At 38.9% G+C, this 22780-nt stretch overlaps 1 long non-coding RNA gene across 4 annotated transcripts in view; it reads right to left on the minus strand.

Annotated features, from left to right (window-relative positions):
• The window catches only part of LOC114030236, a 424548-nt gene that overhangs the window by 264317 nt on the left and 137451 nt on the right, over nucleotides 1–22780 (minus strand). For 3 of the 4 annotated variants that reach the window (XR_003567597.1, XR_003567591.1, XR_003567582.1), the window contains exons 3-4: nucleotides 17260–17346; nucleotides 16367–16448 (exon numbers count right to left, since the gene is read on the minus strand). This is a non-coding gene — a long non-coding RNA (uncharacterized LOC114030236). The remainder of the gene's footprint in view (nucleotides 1–16366; nucleotides 16449–17259; nucleotides 17347–22780) is intronic. The other variant, XR_003567601.1, reaches the window with a different exon arrangement.

A 22780-nucleotide genomic window follows, 5' to 3' on the forward strand; every position in this document is an offset into this window, starting at 1 on the left:
GACTATCTTTCCAGCACATTACTTTCCTTCCTAAACTCTATGGTCCAGCCAAACTGTTCTTATCTCTGTTCCTTACTTATGGCAGGTTGTTTCTCATTTCCAAAGAAATGCACTAGCCATCCTCCGTTCCATGAATATATTCCCTCCTCACCTATGGCTTACTGGATCCCTCATTTTTTTAAGACTCAGGTCAAGTACTAACTTCCACATAAAGCCTTTTTCCTACTTCCTCCCAACTGCTAATGCCCTCCCTCCCTCCCTATCTAATTCTTAATGAATTTCTATAAACTCTGTATATATTTATCTTGAATATACAAATATATATTTATGTGTGCATATACGTATACATATATGTGTGTATATGTATATATTGCTTCCCCTGATAGACCGCAAGTTCCTTGAGAGTAAGAATTGTTTTATTTTTTTCTCCTTGTATCTCCAGGGCCGCAGTCTCTAGAACATAGGAGGTACTTAAAAATGCTAACTGATTGAACGATTGATGTACATTTCTTGCCCTAAACTGCGGATTTGCTCCCTTCGTTTCACCCATTCTCCCAGAGAATTAATCATCATATTCAGAACAACATGCTCCCCTTTTTCTCAAGGTTAACATAGCAATATCTAAACTACAAAATGCTATTGATGTGTCAATAGCACCTGAGTGCTAGTGATAAGGATGTCACAAAAATGTCTCCTAAGAACCATGCAATCCTAGTACCATCCTCCAAATTAAAATCTCCAATTTTGCTAAAGAGAGTTGAGATCTTCAAATGAATTGATTATAGGATACATAGACCCTACTGCTCAATAGTTACCAAGAAGAGTTAGACACAAAGTACAGAAATACCTAGTGGTACAGACCTCTATTTATATACTTATCTGCAAATGCCCTTGACCACAATATTAAAAAAAATCAAAAGCATCTGTCAGTTCTCAGTAGGTAAAAGATTGCTTTACTCTATGAGTAAATCTTTATATATACTCTATGAGTTCATCTTTAGAACTCAGCATTTCATCCATGAGGAAAATCTATTCAAGCATCCATTCCTCCATAGGCTATGTACTTTGATTCAGCCAGAGGGCCAACAAATGCTGATATTTCAAGAAACCTAATCTCTTAATGATTGCTATCAGAGAAGGGAGTGTGACGGGAGAGAGTCATCTTGAAACAAGCCTAATCTCAAGATATAAACAGTGCAGAAAGGCAGTCTTGCCACCAACATAGCATCACTGACTCTAATCTGTTAGCCCAGGGGTGTTCTGTCCAGAGAAAAGGAATTCCACATTCCACTCCACACTGAGATGTTATATTCACAGGTTTTTCTATGTGGCAGAGGCAGGACCTCAGTGTTCTTAACTCCAAGGCAGTTTTTGCCTTTCATCATAATTCATATCTGATCAATACACTGATCACAATTTTCACTGCAGGTATATGTTGCCTAAGGGTAGAGGGGACAGTAACAACCAGGTTCTAGCCCTTTTCACACAGTCTTCCTCAAAGGCAGTCACAATTGCACAGCTTGGGGGAGGGCGTGGAGATTACCAGCTCTTCTTTCCTTATGCCATAATGCACTGTCTGGACAAACTGAGACCTGGGAAAGACCTTATTTTAGAAAAACCAAGGTCACCCATAGCATCCTGAGCCATCACCAGTCATCTTGACTTGCCACTGGTCTTTGATGACTCTGGAGGAAAGAATGAGGCTGACTTTGTGTAGCTCTGCTTCACTCATATCCAAGTCATTCTCGTCAAGACATCAGCTATCTGATGTCATTGATCCTTTTTGTGAATGAAGGATTAACAACACTGGTTTTTCTATTGTGTGAAAACACAACTTCAATTTGTTATCCCCTAAACATATGGACAAAGCTAGCCCATTAATGTACAAAACAAGTTTTTATTATTATAAATGCAGAATATTATGCAAGAAAGTGATAGAAACTACAAAACACATCATATTAGGTTGCAAAAATTTAACAACTACAGAATACCTGGCAAACAGTGACCTGACAGCTAGAATTATACATTGAAAGTTCACTATCTTTCATGAACTGAGAGATGACAAATCTCCATACCACAAATACACACTTCAAAGTATTCTTAGGAACTCAAACATTAAACTATCCCAGAACTGTAGCATTAATCACCCAGCTATAGCACTGATGCATAAAAAAAAAACTTAGAAATAGCAATTTCAACAGATGTTACCATACCAAGGATTCATTTCCAAGCTGTGGGTAATGAAAAACTTTCAAAATATAGAGACTTTACTAGGTCTACTAGAAGTCAAAATTGTATGAAAATAGGATGAGGTCCATATCCCCCTTGTCTTCCTGCCTACATCTAGAGTTGTTCTAAGGATTCTTTCAGTAAGCCCAAAAAAGATGAGTTTATAACCCAGGACTTTTATTCAACTACAAAAAAAAGCCATTTATCATTAACCACTTGTGCAATAATTTGCAGAATGTTAAAAAACAAAATAAAAGAATAATGGCAAAATAGTAATTTGCCTGAGATTTTGCCTCTGAACCCAATAAAAAAAGATGAGGAAACCAAGATAACACTAACAATGATGATGATGATGGTGGTGATGATACATTCAACAATACCTGGAGCTCACATTTACATGACACTTTAAAGTCTGCAAAGCACAATTATGTCTCCCACAAGACAATAACAGGTAAAACCACAGAGGGAAGAACTATGGAATTGCCAGGGTCTATATTAGGGAGTATCAATCATGAAAAGCTTCCTTAACTGAAGATGAGTTTTCAATCTGAATTCTGATGATGGTGAAGACCACTCATTAGTAAAGAGTGGAGAGAACAGTATTATATTTTGATTTTTGTCTTCAGCAAAAATACAGAGGTGAGACCAAGGAAATCATATGCAAGGGATAATAAACCAGTTAGAGTCAAGGAAAGAGGAAGCTGTTGCAGATGGGGAGGTGAAGGGTAGGAACTCAAGTTGGTGGACTTGGAATGCTGATCTATGCACAAGAGCCTTTTACACAGAAATCTGATGAGTTAGTTTCCTTAAGGCTTACTCCAAAAATAAATCTCAATAAAAGCCCAAGTGCTAAGAATCCCTACCCCATATCTTTCTATTTGGTGTGTTTTAATTAAAAATTAACCAGGGTTTTAGAGAAGACTCTTTCCACTGTTTATTGTTAGCAGATACCTTTTTCACCTTGTGTTAATGCATCTGGTGGATGTAAACTATTTTTAGACTTAAAGCTGCTCTACCCCAGCTCTGAGAGGCAATAAAGGATGGTCTTATCAAGGAGAAACGGGCCCTTGGGTACAGAATAGCTTCACATAATGGCCTGGACATAAACAGTGTCATTCTATTTCCTTCCTGAATAGAACAGTGGCAGCTTTCAATTAATTGCAGATGGGGGTAGGGGGTGGGGAGACTTGGGGTGTGTCTTAAGGAATTCTACCCCCCAAATTCTCTCACTCTTATTTTATAGCTGTTGAGTTATAATGTTAAATAGGAATGGGAGTGGGCAGTGGGCAGTGAGGGCACATCAAGGCAAACTTGGCATGAAAAACTTAGCTCTATTTCATGAGTTTATAAACAATGACTTCCCCTAGAAACTAAGTAGAGACCAATAGTCTGTTCCAACCTGATGTCCATTGCTACAAGGCTGCTCTTCAGCCTTGGAAACTCAGAGACAGAACTGTCTTTGTTCTCCAGATTGCCCTAGCATATAGATCCATTCCAAAATGAGCAAGATTCTTGTGTTCTTAATTAAATGTAAAACTGGGGGAGTCAGAAAGAAAGAAACAGCTAAAGGGTGGGGGGAGGTGGAATACCACAATTCAGTCCTCGCAAACAAGGGAAAGAAGCTATCTGACAAACATTCATGTTAGCATACCAGGGGATAATTTTTTTAAAAAATGATGTGCAGAAATCTGTGATTTTCCATGGACCATAAAATTACATAGTCAACGTGTGGGGAGAAACATGAATAAAGTTGATGCAGTTTACTATAAGTCTAAGTCTAAATCATCAATGCTGAACAACAAGATTCTGAGTACTCAACACCCTAGACAAGGGGTGGGGAACTTGCAGCCTAGAAGCCACATGTGGCCCTCTAGGTCTTCAAGTGTGGTCAAAGGGCCACACTTAAGGACCTAGAGGGCCACATGTAGCCTCCATGCTGCAGGTTCCCCATCCCTGCTTTAGGCAATTAATTTACCTGCAGAAGTTAACAGACCCTTTCCCTCTCAGGCCTGGTTACTAAGATGGGAAAGTGGACCAGCAAATTCAGTGGGGGCACTTTGTTCCTTTGAGCATTTAGCAAAACAAAATTAATGTATTAGTACAAAGAAGGTTCTGAGGAAGGTCAACGCTTTGTTCCTTCTTGCTTTCTAGCTTAATGCTTTCTTACATTAAGCAGGCTGTTGACATTGGCACCTGTGCTCTTAAGTTTCCTTCAAGTGGTATAATGTAGTGTAGTGATCAATTTGGAGTCAGCAGAATCACAGCTATGCCACTTGACCCAGTGCTTAACACACTACCTGGTACATGGTAGGGACTTGTTGACTTCATGACTTGAGGCAAGTCAAAAATCACTTAATACTTCTAGGCTTCAATTTTTTCATCTGTAAAATGAAGGGGCTGAACTCAAAGGTTTCTTCCAGCTCCAATTCTATGATTCTAGGATACTAAGTTCTAAAGTTCTATGATCCTATCTAGTTTGGCATCTGTCTTTGACAGATGAAAAGAAAAAAAAAAAGAAAAACAAGACCTAGAAAGATTAAGTGTCTTGCCTATTATCTCATAGATTGATGGCACAAATAAGTTAATTGTCAAGCTATGACTAGATTTCCAAGGCTCCTGGTCCCCCAATCCAGTGCTCTTTCCACTACACCATGGTCATAACTGAACTCTTAGTCTCCCCCAAATTCAGGAGGCAATCTAATTCCAAAGTAAATACTAGCAACTTTATTCACAATTCTGCTAAGGCACAGACCACAACTCCATACATAACACAACACGCTTTCTCTAATGGTATTCAGGGTCAGGGAAAATCTGGCTATTCCTGAGACTAGTATTTAAAAAGCACTTTCTGACTACCATTTTATTGTTCCACTGCTGCCAAGATAATCTGCCTCAGCCAGGAACTGGTATTAAATTCTTCTCTTTAGTAAGAAAATATTCATATCATGTGCTTTTTTATTAGTGGACATTTTCCTCATTTATGTGATTCTTTGATGGCCCCAATACATAAATAAACCCAAAGATATATAAAAGGGTTTCATTTCTCCACATTAGCCAACTTTTTGTTGGTTGTGCCTCCTCATCATGTCAAGTGATGACAGATCAAAATGGAATAGAATAAGTCAGCATGCCTGGAGATGCCTCTATCTCATTACACATTCCCACTTCAAATTTAAGATGTCACCAATAATAAACTATACCGTTTCTGGGTATATGTTATAACTATTCCTGCTGCTAGGCGTTGAGCTTCAGTGGAGAAAGTCATGAAGTGGAGCTGGATTTCATCCACTAAAAATTTAGCTGGGCTACCACCACTGCCAGAAAGTTCCCTTACTCTACTCTTATTGACTCCTTACCTCCTTCCTTAAAGAGACCATTCCAATCTTCTGCCTCCGTTTTTTAAGTTCCACTCAAAGTACCCCTTCCGTCTATCCTTGGCAGGTGTAACAGATGGCTTAACTTCCCTTTTTTCTGACAAGTAAATAGGAGCACCCTCATCTCCCTTCTTGCATACTTCATAACTTCCTAGCATCATCATCAATTCCTTATCCATATCACTGTCTTCCAGAAGAAGAGGTATACCTACACCTCGCTAAGGTTAACCCTTCTTCAAGTAGAACCCATCTCTTCTTGCCCTCTTCCAGGATCTTGCTCCAGGAATCATTTTTCTCATGCATCCTCGGATTTCTCCCTATCCTCAGGCTCTTTCCTTTCTGTTCAGCACTTCCCAACCCTAAAAAGACTTTTTTTTGTCCCTTCAACCCAATCCAGCTACCATCCCAATTATCTCTCATCTTCCCTTCATAGGCAATATTCTCTAAAAAGTTGTTTACTCTGGATGTCTTTACTTCTTCCCCACCTATGCCCTCCTTGACACTTTATAAATTTCATCTATGCTTCCACCCACACAATTCTACTGAAATTGTGCCTGGCCTCTACTGGCTCTGTTTAGGTCAAGGTGGAAGGGAACTGTCTAACCCAATACCAGCAGTCAGGTATGTCAAGGAGAATTTTCATGAAGCTCTTAAGAACCACCAAATACTGTGGAAGCAGGTTAAGGAAACAGGCTTATTAGCACAAAGCCATGATCTGAAACAGTTTGGATAGGGAAAGGAATGCCAGTGGGATATGGTGTCCTCACATAGAAAATGGCACCAGAATTTTGTCCATATGGAGCAGATTTCTGATGATCACCTGGCAAGATAAGGTACCAGACACTGAGGTCCTTTCTCAAACTAACCTGCCAAACATTCAAACTCTGCTGCAGAGAGTGTGGGCTGGCCATGTTGTTCAAATGCCGAACATATGTTTGCCTAAAAGACTATTTTATGGAGAATTCACATAAGGCAAGCACTCACATAGAGGTCAGAAGAATTGATACAAGGACATTCTCAAGGTCTTTCTGAAGCACTTTGGAATCAATGTCATGACATGGGAGACACTGGAAAGGACTGCACAGCATGGTGTGCCCACATTAGATGAGGCACTGTACTCTGTGAGCAAAACAGAATTGCAGTAGCTCAAAAGAAATGTGAGATGTGCAGATTTAGAGACATCTCCACTCCAAATGTTCATGTGGATTATTTGTGCCCAACCTGTGGTAGAGCCTTCTGAGCTCATATTGGTCTGATCAGCCACAGTCAGACTCGCTATACCTTGACTCCAACATAGTGATGTCATTTTGGTCCTCTTTAAAAAGGAAGGACAACAACCAACCAAGCTCTACCAAACTAGACGTGATCATGTTTTCTCTACATTTTATATTTCCCCTAGTAGCTATTACAATGCATTAAAAGAATAAGCAACTAATAAATGTGTTGAATTGTTTAATAAAAATATTCAACAGAATTTTGTAAAGGGACCCTCCAATGTCCATTTCCAAAAACTCATTAATTATTTTAGGTATAATCAAAGAATTGTAGAATCTCAGAGTTGGAAAGGACCTCAGCGCTTATCAGGCTTAACTCATCTTTAAATAAAAATTCCCTATATAATATATACAACCATCGTTCCTGGAGCCTCCATGGGAAATCCTCCAGGAATAGGGAAGCCCCTACCTCTTGTGGCAGCCTCCTCCACGGGCCCTCAGAGTGCTGCTACTACCTTTCAGATTCATTATTTATTCTACATCCAAAATTTCCAATGACAAAAAAAGAGCTATAACTAAAATGAGGTGGCTGAAATTTGGAAGGCATATAAATTCAAAACAACGATTTTAAAAGACTGTTCCATTTTTTAAATTTGATATCTCTGGGCAATACTTAAAGTCTTTCAGCAACATAAAAAACATGCCCTCTCCCCCCTGGGCAGGATAAACTGATCAACTGAAATCTCCTCACAATGAAGAATGAGTCAGATTTTGATTATACCTTCTCAATTGGCCCTCAGTTGCCTCTTCCCTTCTGATTGGAGGCCTGAAGGGCAGAGCACTGAACTCCTCCCAAAGTCTTTCTTTATATAGGGCTCACAGACTTCCTAGTAACTCTTGTTTTCTACCAGCAGTTCTGCTTGACTTTGACTTGACACCCTCTTGGTGTTCACCTCCCCCACTCCCTTTTCAATTTCCCTCTTTTTCTTTGTGATGTCTTCCCCCATTAGATTGTAAGCTCCTTGAGGGCAGAGAAGATGTCTTTTTCTTATTTACATTCCCAGCAATTAGGGCTGTATTTAATAGAGAGTAGGCATTTAATAAATGTTTACCTAATTGAATTGAAGTTAATATCCAGACAGATTTGTTAAAGTAGTAAGCAACCAGATGATGAGCTTCTCCTGCCCCTACCAGGCTTCTCCCTACCAGGGACTTCAGGTGAGATTTTCCCTGGCTTGAGCCTGCCCTGCTCCCAACTGGGATGTGGCTTTCTCTCAACACCACATTGGATCGGTGTCCTGGGATCTCCCTTTATGCTCAGCTGAATTAGTTGAATACTTCTTCTATAAATAACATGCATTGTTCTACACAGTAAGTATAATTACAAAATGGATCTGAAGATCCATGTTGTGCTGTTTGCCCAAAGTGACAAAACCACTAGCTATGGCTCTGTGATTACACCCCCTCTGGCTGTGTAAGTCTTGACTAAGAAGCAGAGGGATTTCTCAGAATGTCAGTCAACCATATTAATGAGGGTGCCTGTAATGCAGAATATTGTAAGGGTAATATGAGATATACTCCTGACCTACAGGCACTTAAAAAGCGTGATTTCCCCATGTGCACAGGTTTTAGAAGGTTTAAGATCTGTCCAGCAGGGAGAAAACTAGAAGTGGATGATAATACTCCAACACAATACAGAAATGACTGATATTTGCCTACTAACAAGGAGGGAAAGAAATGGAAGACTTAAAAAGATGCCAAGAAAGATGAGGGAGAAAGTGAATGTTGAAGTCACAGATTGGTGGGAACAAAGGTAGATGATTAGCATTTTACTGTAGCCCAGGTTACCACAGACAAAAATGAAATTTCTAAGAGCTTTTTCTCTCATCTTTGGAATGTAAGAAAACGTGGGAGGCTCCAGTGCAATGCTCTCACTTCTCAAAACCATGTGAATCTATATAATGCAAATTACTTTCATTTTCTTCAGGTTGCAATTAAAAGGGTTAAGGAAAGGCCAAAGAAGCCCCTTCTTCAGATTTCTGAGGATAAAATGCCCTGGGCTGACATCCATCAACTGCTAAAAAATTTACCCAGTTCAACTTATGGAGTGGCTGAAATACTTAGACCAAATGTTCTGTCAATCAAAATGGGGAAAACAAAGGTTCAGGGGCATGTGACCCTGTGCTATGCATTAAAGGCAGTCTGATTGTTTCTAAGTGCAGATGTCTGAGCCAGCCAGTATTACCCTTGAAGAAGAGTACTTTCTTTCTGGGAAGCATCTTTTTTGGTGAGAAGAATTGCAGCAGTTCATAAGATATTTTAATTTGCCGTGCAATATTTTTATAGACATCTCAGAACAATTAAAACACTGTATTGCAAATTGAAATTGCTCATGCCTAGTTGCAAATTTTATTACCACAAATGTAGTCCCTCTGAAGCACTATTAACTTTAATGGCGACATGTTGTTCCCTGCTTATGAGTCATCCTCAGTAAAGTAATTCAAAGATCATCTCATCAGTGGTAGAGAGGGAATGAACCAAAAAATAAGGGGGAAGCCAAGGGAGAGAACATAGAACACAAATTTAAAAGAAGGAGAAAGAAGGAATAACCAAAGTGCTAAAACAAATAATAACTTGAGAGGAAAATAAGTTGAGTTAAGCCTAGTAGCTATTTCTAGAAAGTGGTAGAGCAAAGACCTAAAAGTAGGTCTTCTGAATCAGAGATTTAGAATTGGTGCAGACCCTCATTTTTACAGGTTGAGATAACTGAGGCCTATAACAATTAAGTGGCTGAGTCAGCATTTGAACCTTAGTTCTCTACACCACACCCATCACTCAACTGAGAAGCACTGCTGAATTGTATTAGTTAGGCACAGAAGTTCTAAAACACCTATAGATCCTTATAATTACATTGAATTGGGAAATCCACAGAGTCTTGGAATAAGGGTATATTTTTTTCTTGAAAAAGGAAATCATGTAACACTAATATCTGTATGAATTGTATAAGACAAAACATGGAAGAGAGAAAGAAAATGCTACAATCCAATTCTTTTTATTCATCAAAGTCTTTGAGCAAATCCAGCATCAGTGTGTCTATATCCACTATTGTCATGGTGTCTTAAAGTAAATTTGTCACGTGGAAACAGATATTATAATCATGACATTTTTTGAAGAATCCTCATACAAATTTATGCAACTGCAACTAATTTTGCTTCTTAATCTTTCTTAGCCTTCATTGTTACAGGCATCAGACACTGCACTGTATCTTCAAACCATTCTTTATACTGTGATTTTTCCTTCCTAAGACTTGCTTAAAAGTTCTTTCTTAAGTTCTTCCATTGTAAATGAAAAAAAAAAAACTAGAAAAAAAGTTCAGAAAGTTGTGGTCAGAAAGAAAATAGAAGCAAGCCTCCAGCCTCCACAGTAATCATGTTCACCACCATCATTGAACTTCAGATGAATTTTCATTTCATCTCTCATAGGCCTCTAGGGTAAGATCACAGCCAGTGAAATAAAGTCACTCTTTCAGTGGAACAAGGACTGGAGTTTAGAATTAGCAGTGTGCACAGAGGAAGAGTGGAAGCATAATAGGAGTTCACAGGAAAATGCCAGTGAAAAGAGAAGCCAAATGCCAAGTTTACAAGGGAGAGAAGGAGCAGGAGAAATATTCTCTTAGTAACATTCCTATTTGGTTCTGCTACCTAACTTCCAGGTGTCTTCTGAAGCTCTGGCATGAAGCCAAGGCAGCTGGGTGGGTCGAGGCAAGATGCACTGGGACCAGAAAGTCTGCAGAGAAGTTTAAAAGCCCTGCCCTAATAGTTTAGTCTTCCCACCCCTTCCCACACCCCTCCTGGGGCCATGCAGGGTCATTTTTTTTCTTCTTGTGGCCCCATGAACCATAAGGTCATCCGTAAGCTTGGCATGGCCTCTCATTCCCACAGTGAAAATAGGCCTCTGCAGAAGGCCGAAGCCACAGCCAGGAAAGCACCCCTTTGCAGACAGACTTCCGAGGAGAATTAGCCTCTTGAAATCTTCTTTGCAAAAAGAAAAAAATAATCACACCATAAAACAGTGTCTCCTTAATGTCTCAGGGTTTAATTAGCCCCAAGCCCCTGGCAGACACAGAACTTCAGGCCAATGATGTCCAACCTACTTTGCTCTTCCCTGCATAGAACAATCCCATAAGCACTCTTGATCAGAACTAGGTCATAAACTTATCCACCAAGAAGCATTTATTGTCATTTCAAATGGCTTAGTCTGTTCAAGAAGTTAAAATAATAAAGGAAGTCTGAAACCATACTTCCAGACCTTGGCAGTCTGGCATGTGCCTGCCAGTCTGGAATATTGGCTCATTATTTATCATCATTTGATTCCTCCATTCTTCAGCCATCTAGGATTGGCCCTTTTTTTCTCTCCCCTGTACCAAGATACTTTGATGGTATACCATATCCAGATGAGTACAAAAGTATCAAAGTTTATTTATCATTTATTCCAGCTGCAAATTCACAGTTCCATGAACAGTTGTCACCATTTCAAAAAAAGTATTAAAATGCTTAACTCCTGCCAAACTTTATGGGCTAGTTACATCCTGCCACAGAAGGGGAGGGAGATGGTAGTGTGAGTAGGAGAAAGAGAGAGAATCACAGAATCAGAGAGTCTTAGAGTTGGAGAGACAGTAACTCTGGTTTATTTGTTTGTTTGTTTTTTCTATTCCATAAAGACTCTGGCAAGAAGCTTCCCCCCTCCATATACTCCTTCCTTTACCCTCCCTGCAGAGGAGAATGAGAGGAAGAATGGTCTAAAAGATTATCAAGCTGCCTCACTCACTTTCTCTCCTCCCACACACCTCAAAGTTCTTTTTTCCTTCACCCAGGGACCACAGGGACAGATGCCAAAGCAGTATGTCTCTTCTTTCTTGGGTGGTGAGTCACTTCAAAGAGGGGTCTAATAAAGCCCATGAGTTTTCATCCATTTCAGCTAGGCTGCCCCCCCATAACCTTCTTCCACCTTCACATACTCCAGCCCCAAAGGAGTACAGACCAAGGTTATGACAGTCCTGCTGTGAACCCATTTCCAAAGTGAGAATTTTGTCCTTGTCCCACTCCCAAGAATATGCTCAAACCCCTCCCTAAATGAAAGAGGAAATATTCCAAGGCTGCCCATAACCAGGATCTCTAGTGTGAACGCCTGTACTTCAGTCTCAGGAATTGGGCCCCCTCTTCCTTTCCTCCCCCTCAATAATTCCATCAGGAACAGGATAGGGGGTGGGGAAGAAAGAACCAAACAAACAGCTGCATCCCACTCCTACCCTATCTGATCAAAGGCTCCAATTTGTTAACTTAACCTAGAAAGCCCCCGAGGTATTATACCAGAGAGTTCCTCCACCCAAACAGAGCCTCTATGTTGGGTTTGTTGTTTTGTTTTGTTTTGTTTTGTTTTCCTTTTCAGTGGGCAGGCAATGTAAAGGGGAAATAAGGACAGATGTGCTCAGAACGGAAATACTGCACAACACTAACTTGGCTCTGTGTAGAGTCAGATTATAGGCCCAACACCTCCAATTCTGTCCAAGTGGAAAAAGAAACTACAGGGTGCAACCTTTCTCCAGCTGTGTGAACTCTGCTGCCCAGGGACTGTGCCAACCAAAGAGGATTAGCACAGCACTGGATTGCTATCCTCAGTCCTCAGCTGCCCTAGATTTTTTGTTATTCTCTTGTTTTTTAGTTCTTTTGGTAAACTGATTCCATCCATGGCCCAGTCTTCATTGTTATTGTAATAGTTGCAACAAGGTCTCATGATTACTTTAAAACTTGTTTTCTTGGTGTGAAATTATTCGGTATTAGCATGAAAATTAAAGAAAAGCCCTCTCCAGCAGCTGAACTGTAGCCAAAATGTTCGTATTAATGCTGATGTAAGAGTTCTATAAGCTGTTTAAGAAGTGATAGACCTAAGAGCCTTCATTTTAGTCTGAATATCATGTTTCCCCTCTTTAAAAAATAAAGGGTAATTTTTCAATATCACCTTGAGAGGGCACATAACAATCACACAATAAGGTCAAGTTACAAATCTCAAAATGCATGTTCAGTAAAATATCACTAATTCAGACTAATAAGCATAAAGGCTAACCTGCATTAAATTATGTAGAATGAAAAACAATCTTATTGCTTTCCACTGAATCCAGTAGGATGTAGGATTGACAGCATGGTATTGTGGAAAAGTGCCAGATTTGAAGTCTGAGGATGTAGGTTCGAATCATGTGACCTTGGCAAGACTTAGTCTCTTAGCCTAGGTTTCCCCATCTATAGAACTCAAGAATTGGGCCAGATGATCTTTAAGGCCATTCCTATGTCTAAGAATCCTACCTGGATCAAAGTTAACAAAAATGTACCAACTTAGTTGAAGTTCTTGGGGAGCTATCGGAAGAAATTGATGGCAAGTATTTGTCATTAAAATACCAATTGTAAATATGTAAATGTTTGCTGTCAAAGTACATACACAGGAAAACTATATGTCTGTACTTTTAACTCCCTAATGATTTTGCTTATACCATTCATTTGTTTAACATACTCCTTCTGTCAAATGAAGGTAAACTTCTAGAATTCCAAATTGTAAAGGGGTCAGATTAATGTGATACTAGCATAGCTCGTTTCACTTTACACTCTCCATCCCACAACTGGAAGAAGACAAATCAAAAGAGAGAAGAAATGGTATGAGGAGCTTACATAGAAATTTAGCATGTCAGAACTCCTATGGAATAGGCCTCACATATTCCTGTTCCCTTAAAAACAGAGGCAATGTGATTTGTATAATAATTATTACATATATTAGGTGAGGACTTGACAATCAGACCTGCTCAAAAAGGAACAAAATGGAGTAGTTTCTTCTTTAGTAAGAGTATAGAAATTTAACCACTGTGGAAAGCAAATACTTTATTGACATAAACTTGTTCTCCTTCCCTACCAGTAGAATTGTCTAAGTTCTCCCAGACCAGTCAAGTTAGCAAGCATTTATTAGGAGTCTACTGTGTGGCAGGCAGTCTACTAAACACTGGGCATACAAAGAAAGACCCTCCCTCCCCCACTCCAAAAAAAGTCCCTGATCTCAAGAAGCTCACATTGTAGGCGCGCAATGTATAGAGTGCTGGACATGGAGTCAGGAAGACTGGAGTTCAAATCCAGCCTCAGACACTTCCTAGCTGTATGATCATGGCAAACCATTTAACCTCTGTCTGCCTCAGTTTCCTCATCTGTAAAATTAAAATAATAATAGCACCTTCCTCCCAGGGTTGTTGTGGGGATAAAATAGGATAATATTTATAAAGTGTTATATAAATGTTATCTATTATTATTTTATTCTAATAGAATAATATTAATAAAGAGCTATATAAATGCTAGCTATTATTATTATTTTATTCTGATAGGAAAGACAATGTACAAACGATTATGTACAAACAAAATATAGACAGGATAAATTGGAGATGATCTCACAGGGAAGGAGCTAGCATTAAGGCGGACCAAGAAAGGCTTTTTGTAATAGGTGATACTTTACCTTAGATTTGAAGAAAGTCAGGGATGCTGTATGGCATAGACAGGGAGGGACAGAATTCCAGGCATGAGGGACAGCCAGTGAAAATGCACATTCAGGAGATGAAGCGTCTTCATCATTTTAGAAAGAAAACCAGGGTCATAGAAGCATAGAAAGCATGGAGGGGAGTAAGGTATAAGAAGACTAGAAAAGTAGGAAGGGACTAGGTTAAAAAAAGGCCTTAAAAGCCAGAGGATTTTATATTTGATCCTTGAGATAATAGAAAGTCATTGGAGTTTATTGGATAGGGGAATGACATGGTCAGACTTGTGCTTCATAGAGATCAGTTTGACAGCTTAGTGGAGCATGTACTGAAGAGAGAAGAGGCAAGGTGGCCAACTAGCAGGCTATTGCAATTGCAATAGTCCAGGAATGAAGTGGTAAGACCCTGCACAATGGTGGTGGCAATGACAGAAGAGAGAAGGGAGGCTATACAAGAGATGTTTCAAGTTAGAATAAACAGGACTTGGTCAGTGATTGGATAAATGGATAATAATTTGACTAAACAGAAATGGAAACGTACGCACTTTAGTTGCATGTAATGGTTCCTGGACTTCAGTTGAGCAGATGAAGCTACAAAGAATTCAAGCGTTTCCATTTCAATGAGGCCTCAGAACCACAGTGCTGATTTCCCATAAGCAACAACACCAGTAGAATACTGCAGCGTCAAGGGCACAGGGCCAAAAGCTGAGTAACTTTCACCTCCCAACAACAGCCTCAAATCATCCTGGGATATGCTGCCTGAAATCTCTAACAAAAGCAATACACAAAACTGGATTTAAATGTCTCTGGACCTCAGTTTACATGGATACAAATGAGTAGTCCTTCCTAATTCATCTCCAAAAGTTACCTATGAGGCTATGCTATCATGATAACTACTCACAAAACTCTAACCTTCTTAGAGCTAGTTCCCAATTCATTTTGAATCTCTGATAAACAACCCATACATAATATGCATGGATCCAAATTTCATCAATGCTCCAAATTATGAAATAAATCTTGAGTGATATCATTCCTATCATCAGCATACAGAAAAGGGAAAAAAAAGTGTTTAAATGGAGTCTGGCATTGGAGGAAGGCTACTAAAGCATTCCTCTTGTGCACAAGACACAAAGCACACCTACCAAGAAGAAAAACAAGGAAGATCCACTTTCAAGAAGCACATGCTGAAAAGCCAAGTGTTGCTCTAAGAGGTCACAAGCCTAAATTACCTTGGCATATAAGCCCTGGGAAGGCTAACAGGGTTCCAGTTAGCTAACCCTTATAGCTACACAAGGATAAGCACCATCTCCACTGTACACCTACCTTTCCCTTCACCCTAGAGCCCCTTAAGCCTACTCACATAAGAAGACCTTAAAGAAGGCTTTAAAGTTAAAGACCTGAATGCCTCCATTTCCGAACATGCCCATTCAGGGTCAAACACTGCAGGCTTTCAGCAATGGGTGACTCTACAACAATCTTCATTAAAAGTATAGGGAAAAGAATTTAAGGATGAAGAGGGAGAAAAAAAGACATTGGGTTACTATGAATTAAGCCTATTACCTAGAGTTGTCAGAAATCCCAGATGGACATCAAACCAAATGAAGCACCTTTTCATTTTGCCCCATAGTTATTTATTTCCCTAGTATCTGGGTATGTGATGGTTTCATTCTGCCACAGTCACATTAAAACCAATAATCGATCTCTACCTGTAACACTTTCTGCACCCCCATTCAGTTAAATCTTGTTCTTCAAAGTGTAGCAACCCTAATGTTGACTCATGTGAATCAGGGAAAGGCCATCCTAATTCAAATAAGGATGCCAGCATTTAAAAAAATGATAATGTGAAAGATAAGGGTCCCTTTATGATATGGCATGGTTTTTGTCATAACAGAGGCTAATCTGGACAGAAAACACAACAAGATCAGACATAAAAAGTCTAAGTACAACATAATATAACTCACATTGGCAACCATTTTCTTTTCCTACCTGAGGAGCACTTATCCACCATTCTGACTGTCTTGTGATCATGCTTCAGTGGCCATCCAGTAAAATGGGATTTAGTCATTACCTATGCATTTAAAAGAGAAGGGCAAACATGTCATACTATGCAAAACACAGCATCACAAGCATCAAAAAGGCTTTTAACAATCTGAAACAAAACAACCAATCTCAGCAAAGACTGAGAGATCCAATAGTTATTAGCAGAACCTTTGGGCTATTTCTCTACTGCATTGTACTCATTTGATCAATTACTATTTTTTCAGTAGTTTTGATTTCCAAACAGACTTTGGATATACTGATGACATGAGGATGACATCATCCTTGGACAGGAGACTCACAGGAAAAACAATATTCAACAGCAGAAAACAGCAATGCATTTTCCAGACATACCCTGGAATGATAGCCATTATGCTGTATCAAAATAAAAGTCACTCCTGGCTTCTATTCTTTTGCCTACAAGAACTTTTATTGCAGTTCACATCAAGAGCAAAAAAAAAAAAAAAAAAAAAAGGTTTCCAGTTCTCACAGGAAAAGAAAGAATGACTTTCAAATTATGTATTTTTTGAGAAAATGACTTATTAATACTAAATATGAAACACATGTTTCTCTCAGAAGTTGTTTTCTCTTCCAGTGGGAAAAAGTTCCATATTTGACAGCTATGCCTTTTCTCATGAAAAGGCAAATAATTAATATTGGCTCACTTTGTGCCAGGCCTATTTATTATACTTTAACTAATGAAGATCACAAAGGCAAAACTTATTGTCTCACTTAGAAAACAGACACATCAGCTAAGAGTTAGTTGGGCTGACCCAACAATAAGAGATATTTACCTATGAAGATCCACTGGGGCTTGGGGGTAATGGGAGATTTCAACCCACCTGAAGCCATATTTTCTTTCCAGGTATCATTTTCTTCCCATTTCAACTCTGAATCACCGCATATCTCTCTAGTGTTTGACACTTGGACTGTTAAAAAGAGAAAAAGGTGTTTAGGGGGGTGTGTGTGTGTGTGTGTGTGTGTGTGTGTGTGTGTGTGTGTGTGTGTGTGTGTGTGTGTGTGTGTAAAAGTGAGTAGAAGGGGAGACCTTCAAGGGCATAGGATGTTTTCTAGGACATAGAAAAGATACTGCTATTCACTGATATGCCCAAAGGCCCATGTGTATAGAGAACACCACACATCTTAGAGTAAATTCAACCTTTATCCATCATTCCTTCCCTGGTTTTTTCCTAATATATGTCACAGAATTGTCTTGGGGGAAGGTGTGAGATACAATTTCTCAGGAGGTCCTATCCAATTTCCTAGCAATCTGTAACACATGAAAGAGCACTCTGCATTCTGTCACTGTGATACAGTTCCTTCTCACAGATACCACAACTGTCAGTCTCACCCTAAATAAACAAACAGAGTGAGCTAAGCACAGGTCCCCATGCTATTCATGCAGAGGATGTGACTGTAATGGCAGTGTCTGGTGATTGCACTCAATTAGCCCTTATTGTTAACAAAAGCTATAGGCAGTGGAGATAACCCCCTTTTCCTACCTGTTGCTTTCATAACAGTCTGTTTATTACTAACACTGTTTATGTATGCTTTAAAGAAAGAATTAGGGTCATCATAGCCTTCCAAAATCTAGGTAACTGAAAGTAATTCTATTGTTGTTTTTGCATTGTTTTTAAAAAATCTTGATTTCTGGGAAACTAATTCTGTCAGGAATCTTATATACCTTGGCAGTCTTGTTTTGTTTTGTTTTTCTTTTTCTTTGTCTGGACGTCTCATTATATCTGTATGGGGAACTTTCTCTGTGAAAAAACTTCATTTGCCAATACATATCAATAAGTATTCTGCCTAGAGTTACACTGATGATAAGTGCCAGTGGCAGGACCTGAACTCGTCTTCTTGACTCTAATTTCAGTACTATATCCATCACTTCACCTAGCTTGCCTTTGACTTGTGGATCAAAGACAAGACTTGAATGCAGGTTATCTTGACTCCAAGACCAGCTTTCTATACAGTACAATGTACAACTTTAAAATAGTTAACCACTGCTAGTGAATTAAGTGACAATTTTTAATTAATTCCTTCTCTTAAAAGAAACAGCATTGTCAATACTTGCTACTTGGAGGTCAAGAAGACCTTAGTTCAAGTCTCACTTCTGACATATGATAGATGAAGCAACTAAACTCCATGGGTGGAATAAGTCTCCACACCAAGAGTTCCTCTACTGATAAAATAACAAGAAGAAAAAATAAAGGTCAAATAATGAAATTCTATGTTCAATTGTATTAATCCTAGCAAAAGCACAATCCCTGAAGAGTAGGAGTTCAATAAATATCTGATGATCTGAATTTGAAAGTATTTGATTCCAAAATCCTATAACTTAACTCTGAAAAGAGTGACCAGTGAGGAATCAGGAAATAGACTTTTATTCTCACTCACACCTCAAATTAACTGGATGAGATCTTGGATAATTAAGCCACTTAGACTTGGGTTTCAGTTCCCTTATCAACTAAAAAAAAAAATATTACCTGTTCTCCTTATCTTGGCTTTTTAACAAAAGTTATCTTATATAAAGGCAATATATTATTAATTCAAGATATGTCTAAATTGAATTTCAATAAGATCATCTCCTATTGGTTTATACTGAGAACAAAAAGCTGGTAGATCTTCCTTTTTTTAACTTTTAAATAGTAGCGACAGTTATTCCCTTAGACGTGTGCACCTTGCAACCCTCAAACATTTAAAATGCACTGGCAAGCTCCTACTTTTAAAAAAAAGCGATCTGGATTTATGATTTTACCAATAATAAGAGTTTCTTGATCAATCTAATGAGCGCCCTAATCAGTTTGCTTGGCTTACAAAGTCTGAGTCTTTGAAGTCAGGAAAACACATCCTTGTGAAAAGTGTGGGCATGCACATTTGGTGCCTTGTTAAGAGGACAGCAATTGGCTCCTGACTGGGTTTCATAGACTGGGGCTTCCCCAAGATAATTGGCTAAGATTCTGGGGAGGATTGACATGAGTTAGAGAAGCCATCCTCTCTCCAAGGCCCTATGAAAATAAGGTAACAGAACTATTCAACCACTTCAGACCTCTTGATTCACTTTTCCTCTGTTCAGGGGACAGAAAAGGGCAAATCAGAACATGCCTATGTTCTACGTGCAGGGGAAGGCTGTGCTTGAACACTGTCTTATTATCCCCATTAAGTCAAATCAGTAAACCTGTGCCAGGCACTATGCTAGGGATGCAAAGAAAAGCAAAAAATATTACACTCCAAGGAAAACTAATGGCTGCCTTGGAGGAGGAAGATATGAGAATTAAAACATGTTTACCCACAGCTCTCTGAGCACAGATTTGAGACCAGAAATCTGAGAATGGACTTCCCAAACCTAAGAAATGACAGCAGCTGGGGCAATAAGAACATAACTGTAGAAGCCAACTTGCTTGCTTACTAGGCCCAAGACAGGCACTCATGGATAATGTTCCTAAATCTCAGCCTCTGGTGTAAAGCGGAGATTTTGATTTCTTTGGCAGTGTGATCCCCAAATCTAACCATGTCACAAAAGAAGGGAGATTTTTTGGGCAGTTCCTGCCTTGTGGAGCTGCTTTCTAGATAATTCCAACATGCAGAGTCAGGGACTTCTAGCCAGGGAATTGGGGTTTCCTCAGTAATATGATCCTGGAATCTAGCTTCCTGACTTGGTGAGAGAGAGTTCTTGGGTAAGGAGTTTTCAGAGGAGCATCCCATTTGGAGAAGAAGATGATTGACCACATGGCCCTTGTGCTGTAGCCAGAGGAGCGGTAAGGAGTAGTTACATTATCGGCAAGCAAGTGACTGAGACCTTACCACTACCACCACCAATCTGTCTGTCTGTCTGTCTCTCTCTCTGTCTCTCTGTCTCTCTCTCTCTCTCTCTCTCACACACACACACACACACACACACTTCAAAACAAATTGTTCAAATAGCACAGATCCAATGGGAAGGGGGTAACCCACCCATCCAGCAGCTCCAGAGTTCATTTGCTTCCCAAGGGAAGTTCAAATCACATGAGCACTATGAGTCTGAGAGGATGTGCATTGGACCCTTTGGGAGAATTAGAGATATGCCAAAATACTGACCATAATTCCAAATTCAATTCTTGCTAAGAAAAAAAATGCAGCGTGCTTCATTTTGATTTTGATTTCTTCATCTGAGCTAGGGGCAGTCCTTGCTGTCTTCTGTATTTTCAGATAGAGTGAAACAGGCTATCTTAACACAATACCCATTGGTTACCTTGAGCAACTACCTGTGGAAATCTAGGCAGGAGCTAAACCTAAGCTATATTTAGAGATTTTGCAGGAGTAAACTCTGGTGGAGGCAATAAACCAAAGAAAAAGATTGGACCTGGCCCATGCGAGCTGAGCAGATTGTGGGGCCCAAATAATCTTTTTGCAAAGTGAGAGTACTGGATGTGGAGTCAAAGGACCTGGGTTTGAATCACAATCTAACATTTAATGCCAGTTTCACCTTGGGCAAGTCATTTTGCCTCTCTTGGCCTCAGTTTCCTAATTTGTAAAATGATGATGTGGAATGGATGATCTCTAAGCTCTTTTCCTGCTCTACAATCTATGAATAATCAACTCTTGTCACCTAGTGAGACTTAATAAATGCTTTATCTATCTATGTATCTAATATTTAATGGAGCTATTTTGTGACTTCAGATTTTTATATTTGTGTTTTTAATTCATTCAATAATTATGAAATGCCTGTAGTGAGGTCAGCACTATGATGTATATTTAAAAAAAATTGGTAAAGTGATTTTTTGCCTTCAAAGTTCTAGTCTACTTGAGTTGTTTTTAAAAGCAGGCACACCATAGTTGATGTCTTACTAATTTAATTTGTGTCCATGGTTTTCCTTTTCAGAGAGAAGGAGGAATTTACTTTCTTTTTTATACAAAAAAAAAACCAAACTCCCAAACTAAATAGCTAAATTCTTACATGACCAGAGATAGACAGAAGAAGGTTAAAAGCCTAACAAAGTGAGAAAACCAATAAAACAAATAAACGAACAAACAAACAAACAAACCCAGGAGACTTCATTAGTTATTGACTGATATCTTGTACACTCAACCACAAGAATGGGTTAAAAGGCTTCCTCCCACTCCTTCCCCCCTGTACGCCTCCAGAAGAAATTATAGACCAACACAACCACTCTGATACTATCTGCTACTTTTATAAGACAGCTATAATTTGTCCACTTTTTTACTTACCCTTTCTAACTCTTTTTAATTTTCATTTTACTTACATTAGTTCCAAAAGGATCAGCATTACAAAGTCATTTGGAGTGAATATATAGAGGTGAGCAAACATGCCCAGACACTCACATATCAATTTGTTAGGTTTGTGGTTATTCAAATCCTAGTATGAGACATTTAATAACAATAGATTAGAATTAATTTACATATGCAAAACTCAATCTCTGGTTACTCTTCTAGAGGCAAAGAAAATCTAAGAGCTGAGTAGTTATTTAGTGAATTTCCCTAGTGTGTACTACCACCTTCTTTGGGCCTATACTATACATTAACCAAGAATCCCTATCAAGTTCCCTAAATATAACAATAAGAATGTTCATTCCCAAATGGGCACAAATAGTCCAGAAGGGCAGATAGAGAAAGGAGCCCTTGAAAAGTTTTGCTTTGGGGGCCTGAAATAAACCCCAGCTTAGGGAATCAAAGGACACACTTTGGGTGAATATGATTAAAACTGGCTCTCCACATTGCCAAAATTTTCAGACAACTTTTAATCATAAAAGGTATCATACATTTTTATGGTGCCTTTCAAAATCTTTTTTCTCATATTGTCCCATTTGAGTCTCACAACAATTTAGCAAGGTAGGTATTCAGGTCAATGTCAAGAAATCTTACAGATCATATAATTCAGTCTTCTTATTTTATAGGCCAGAAAATTTGTTCAAGGTCACAAAGTCACAAAGAGTTAAGACCAAACACAGATCTTCTAAACACAATGTTCTTTTTTCTTTATTAACAAATATTAGTCTCTCTCCTTCTTACTCCCCATTTCAACAACAATAAAGAAAAATACATAATATGTATGATCATAATATATATGCATGGTCAAGTAAAGTAAATTTGCTTATTTGCCATATCCAAAAATATTTCCCTCATTCTATATTTTGGTCTATCACCTGTCTTTCAGAGGGTGGGCAATGAGTTACATCATCAGTCCTCAGGAATCCTTGTTTATCAGAGTTGAGTCTTTCAAAATTATTCTTTCTAATGTTTCCATTATATAAATTGTCCACCTGGCTCTACTCACTTTACTCTGCATCAGTTCATTTACATCTTCCAAGTTTATTTTAAAACTGTTCATTTCATCATTTCTTATGATGAAATATTCCACTACAT

Source organism: Vombatus ursinus, unplaced genomic scaffold (assembly GCF_900497805.2).
Source record: "Vombatus ursinus unplaced genomic scaffold, bare-nosed wombat genome assembly UNPS02000577.1, whole genome shotgun sequence".
In the NCBI taxonomy this organism is placed as follows: Eukaryota; Metazoa; Chordata; class Mammalia; order Diprotodontia; family Vombatidae; genus Vombatus; species Vombatus ursinus.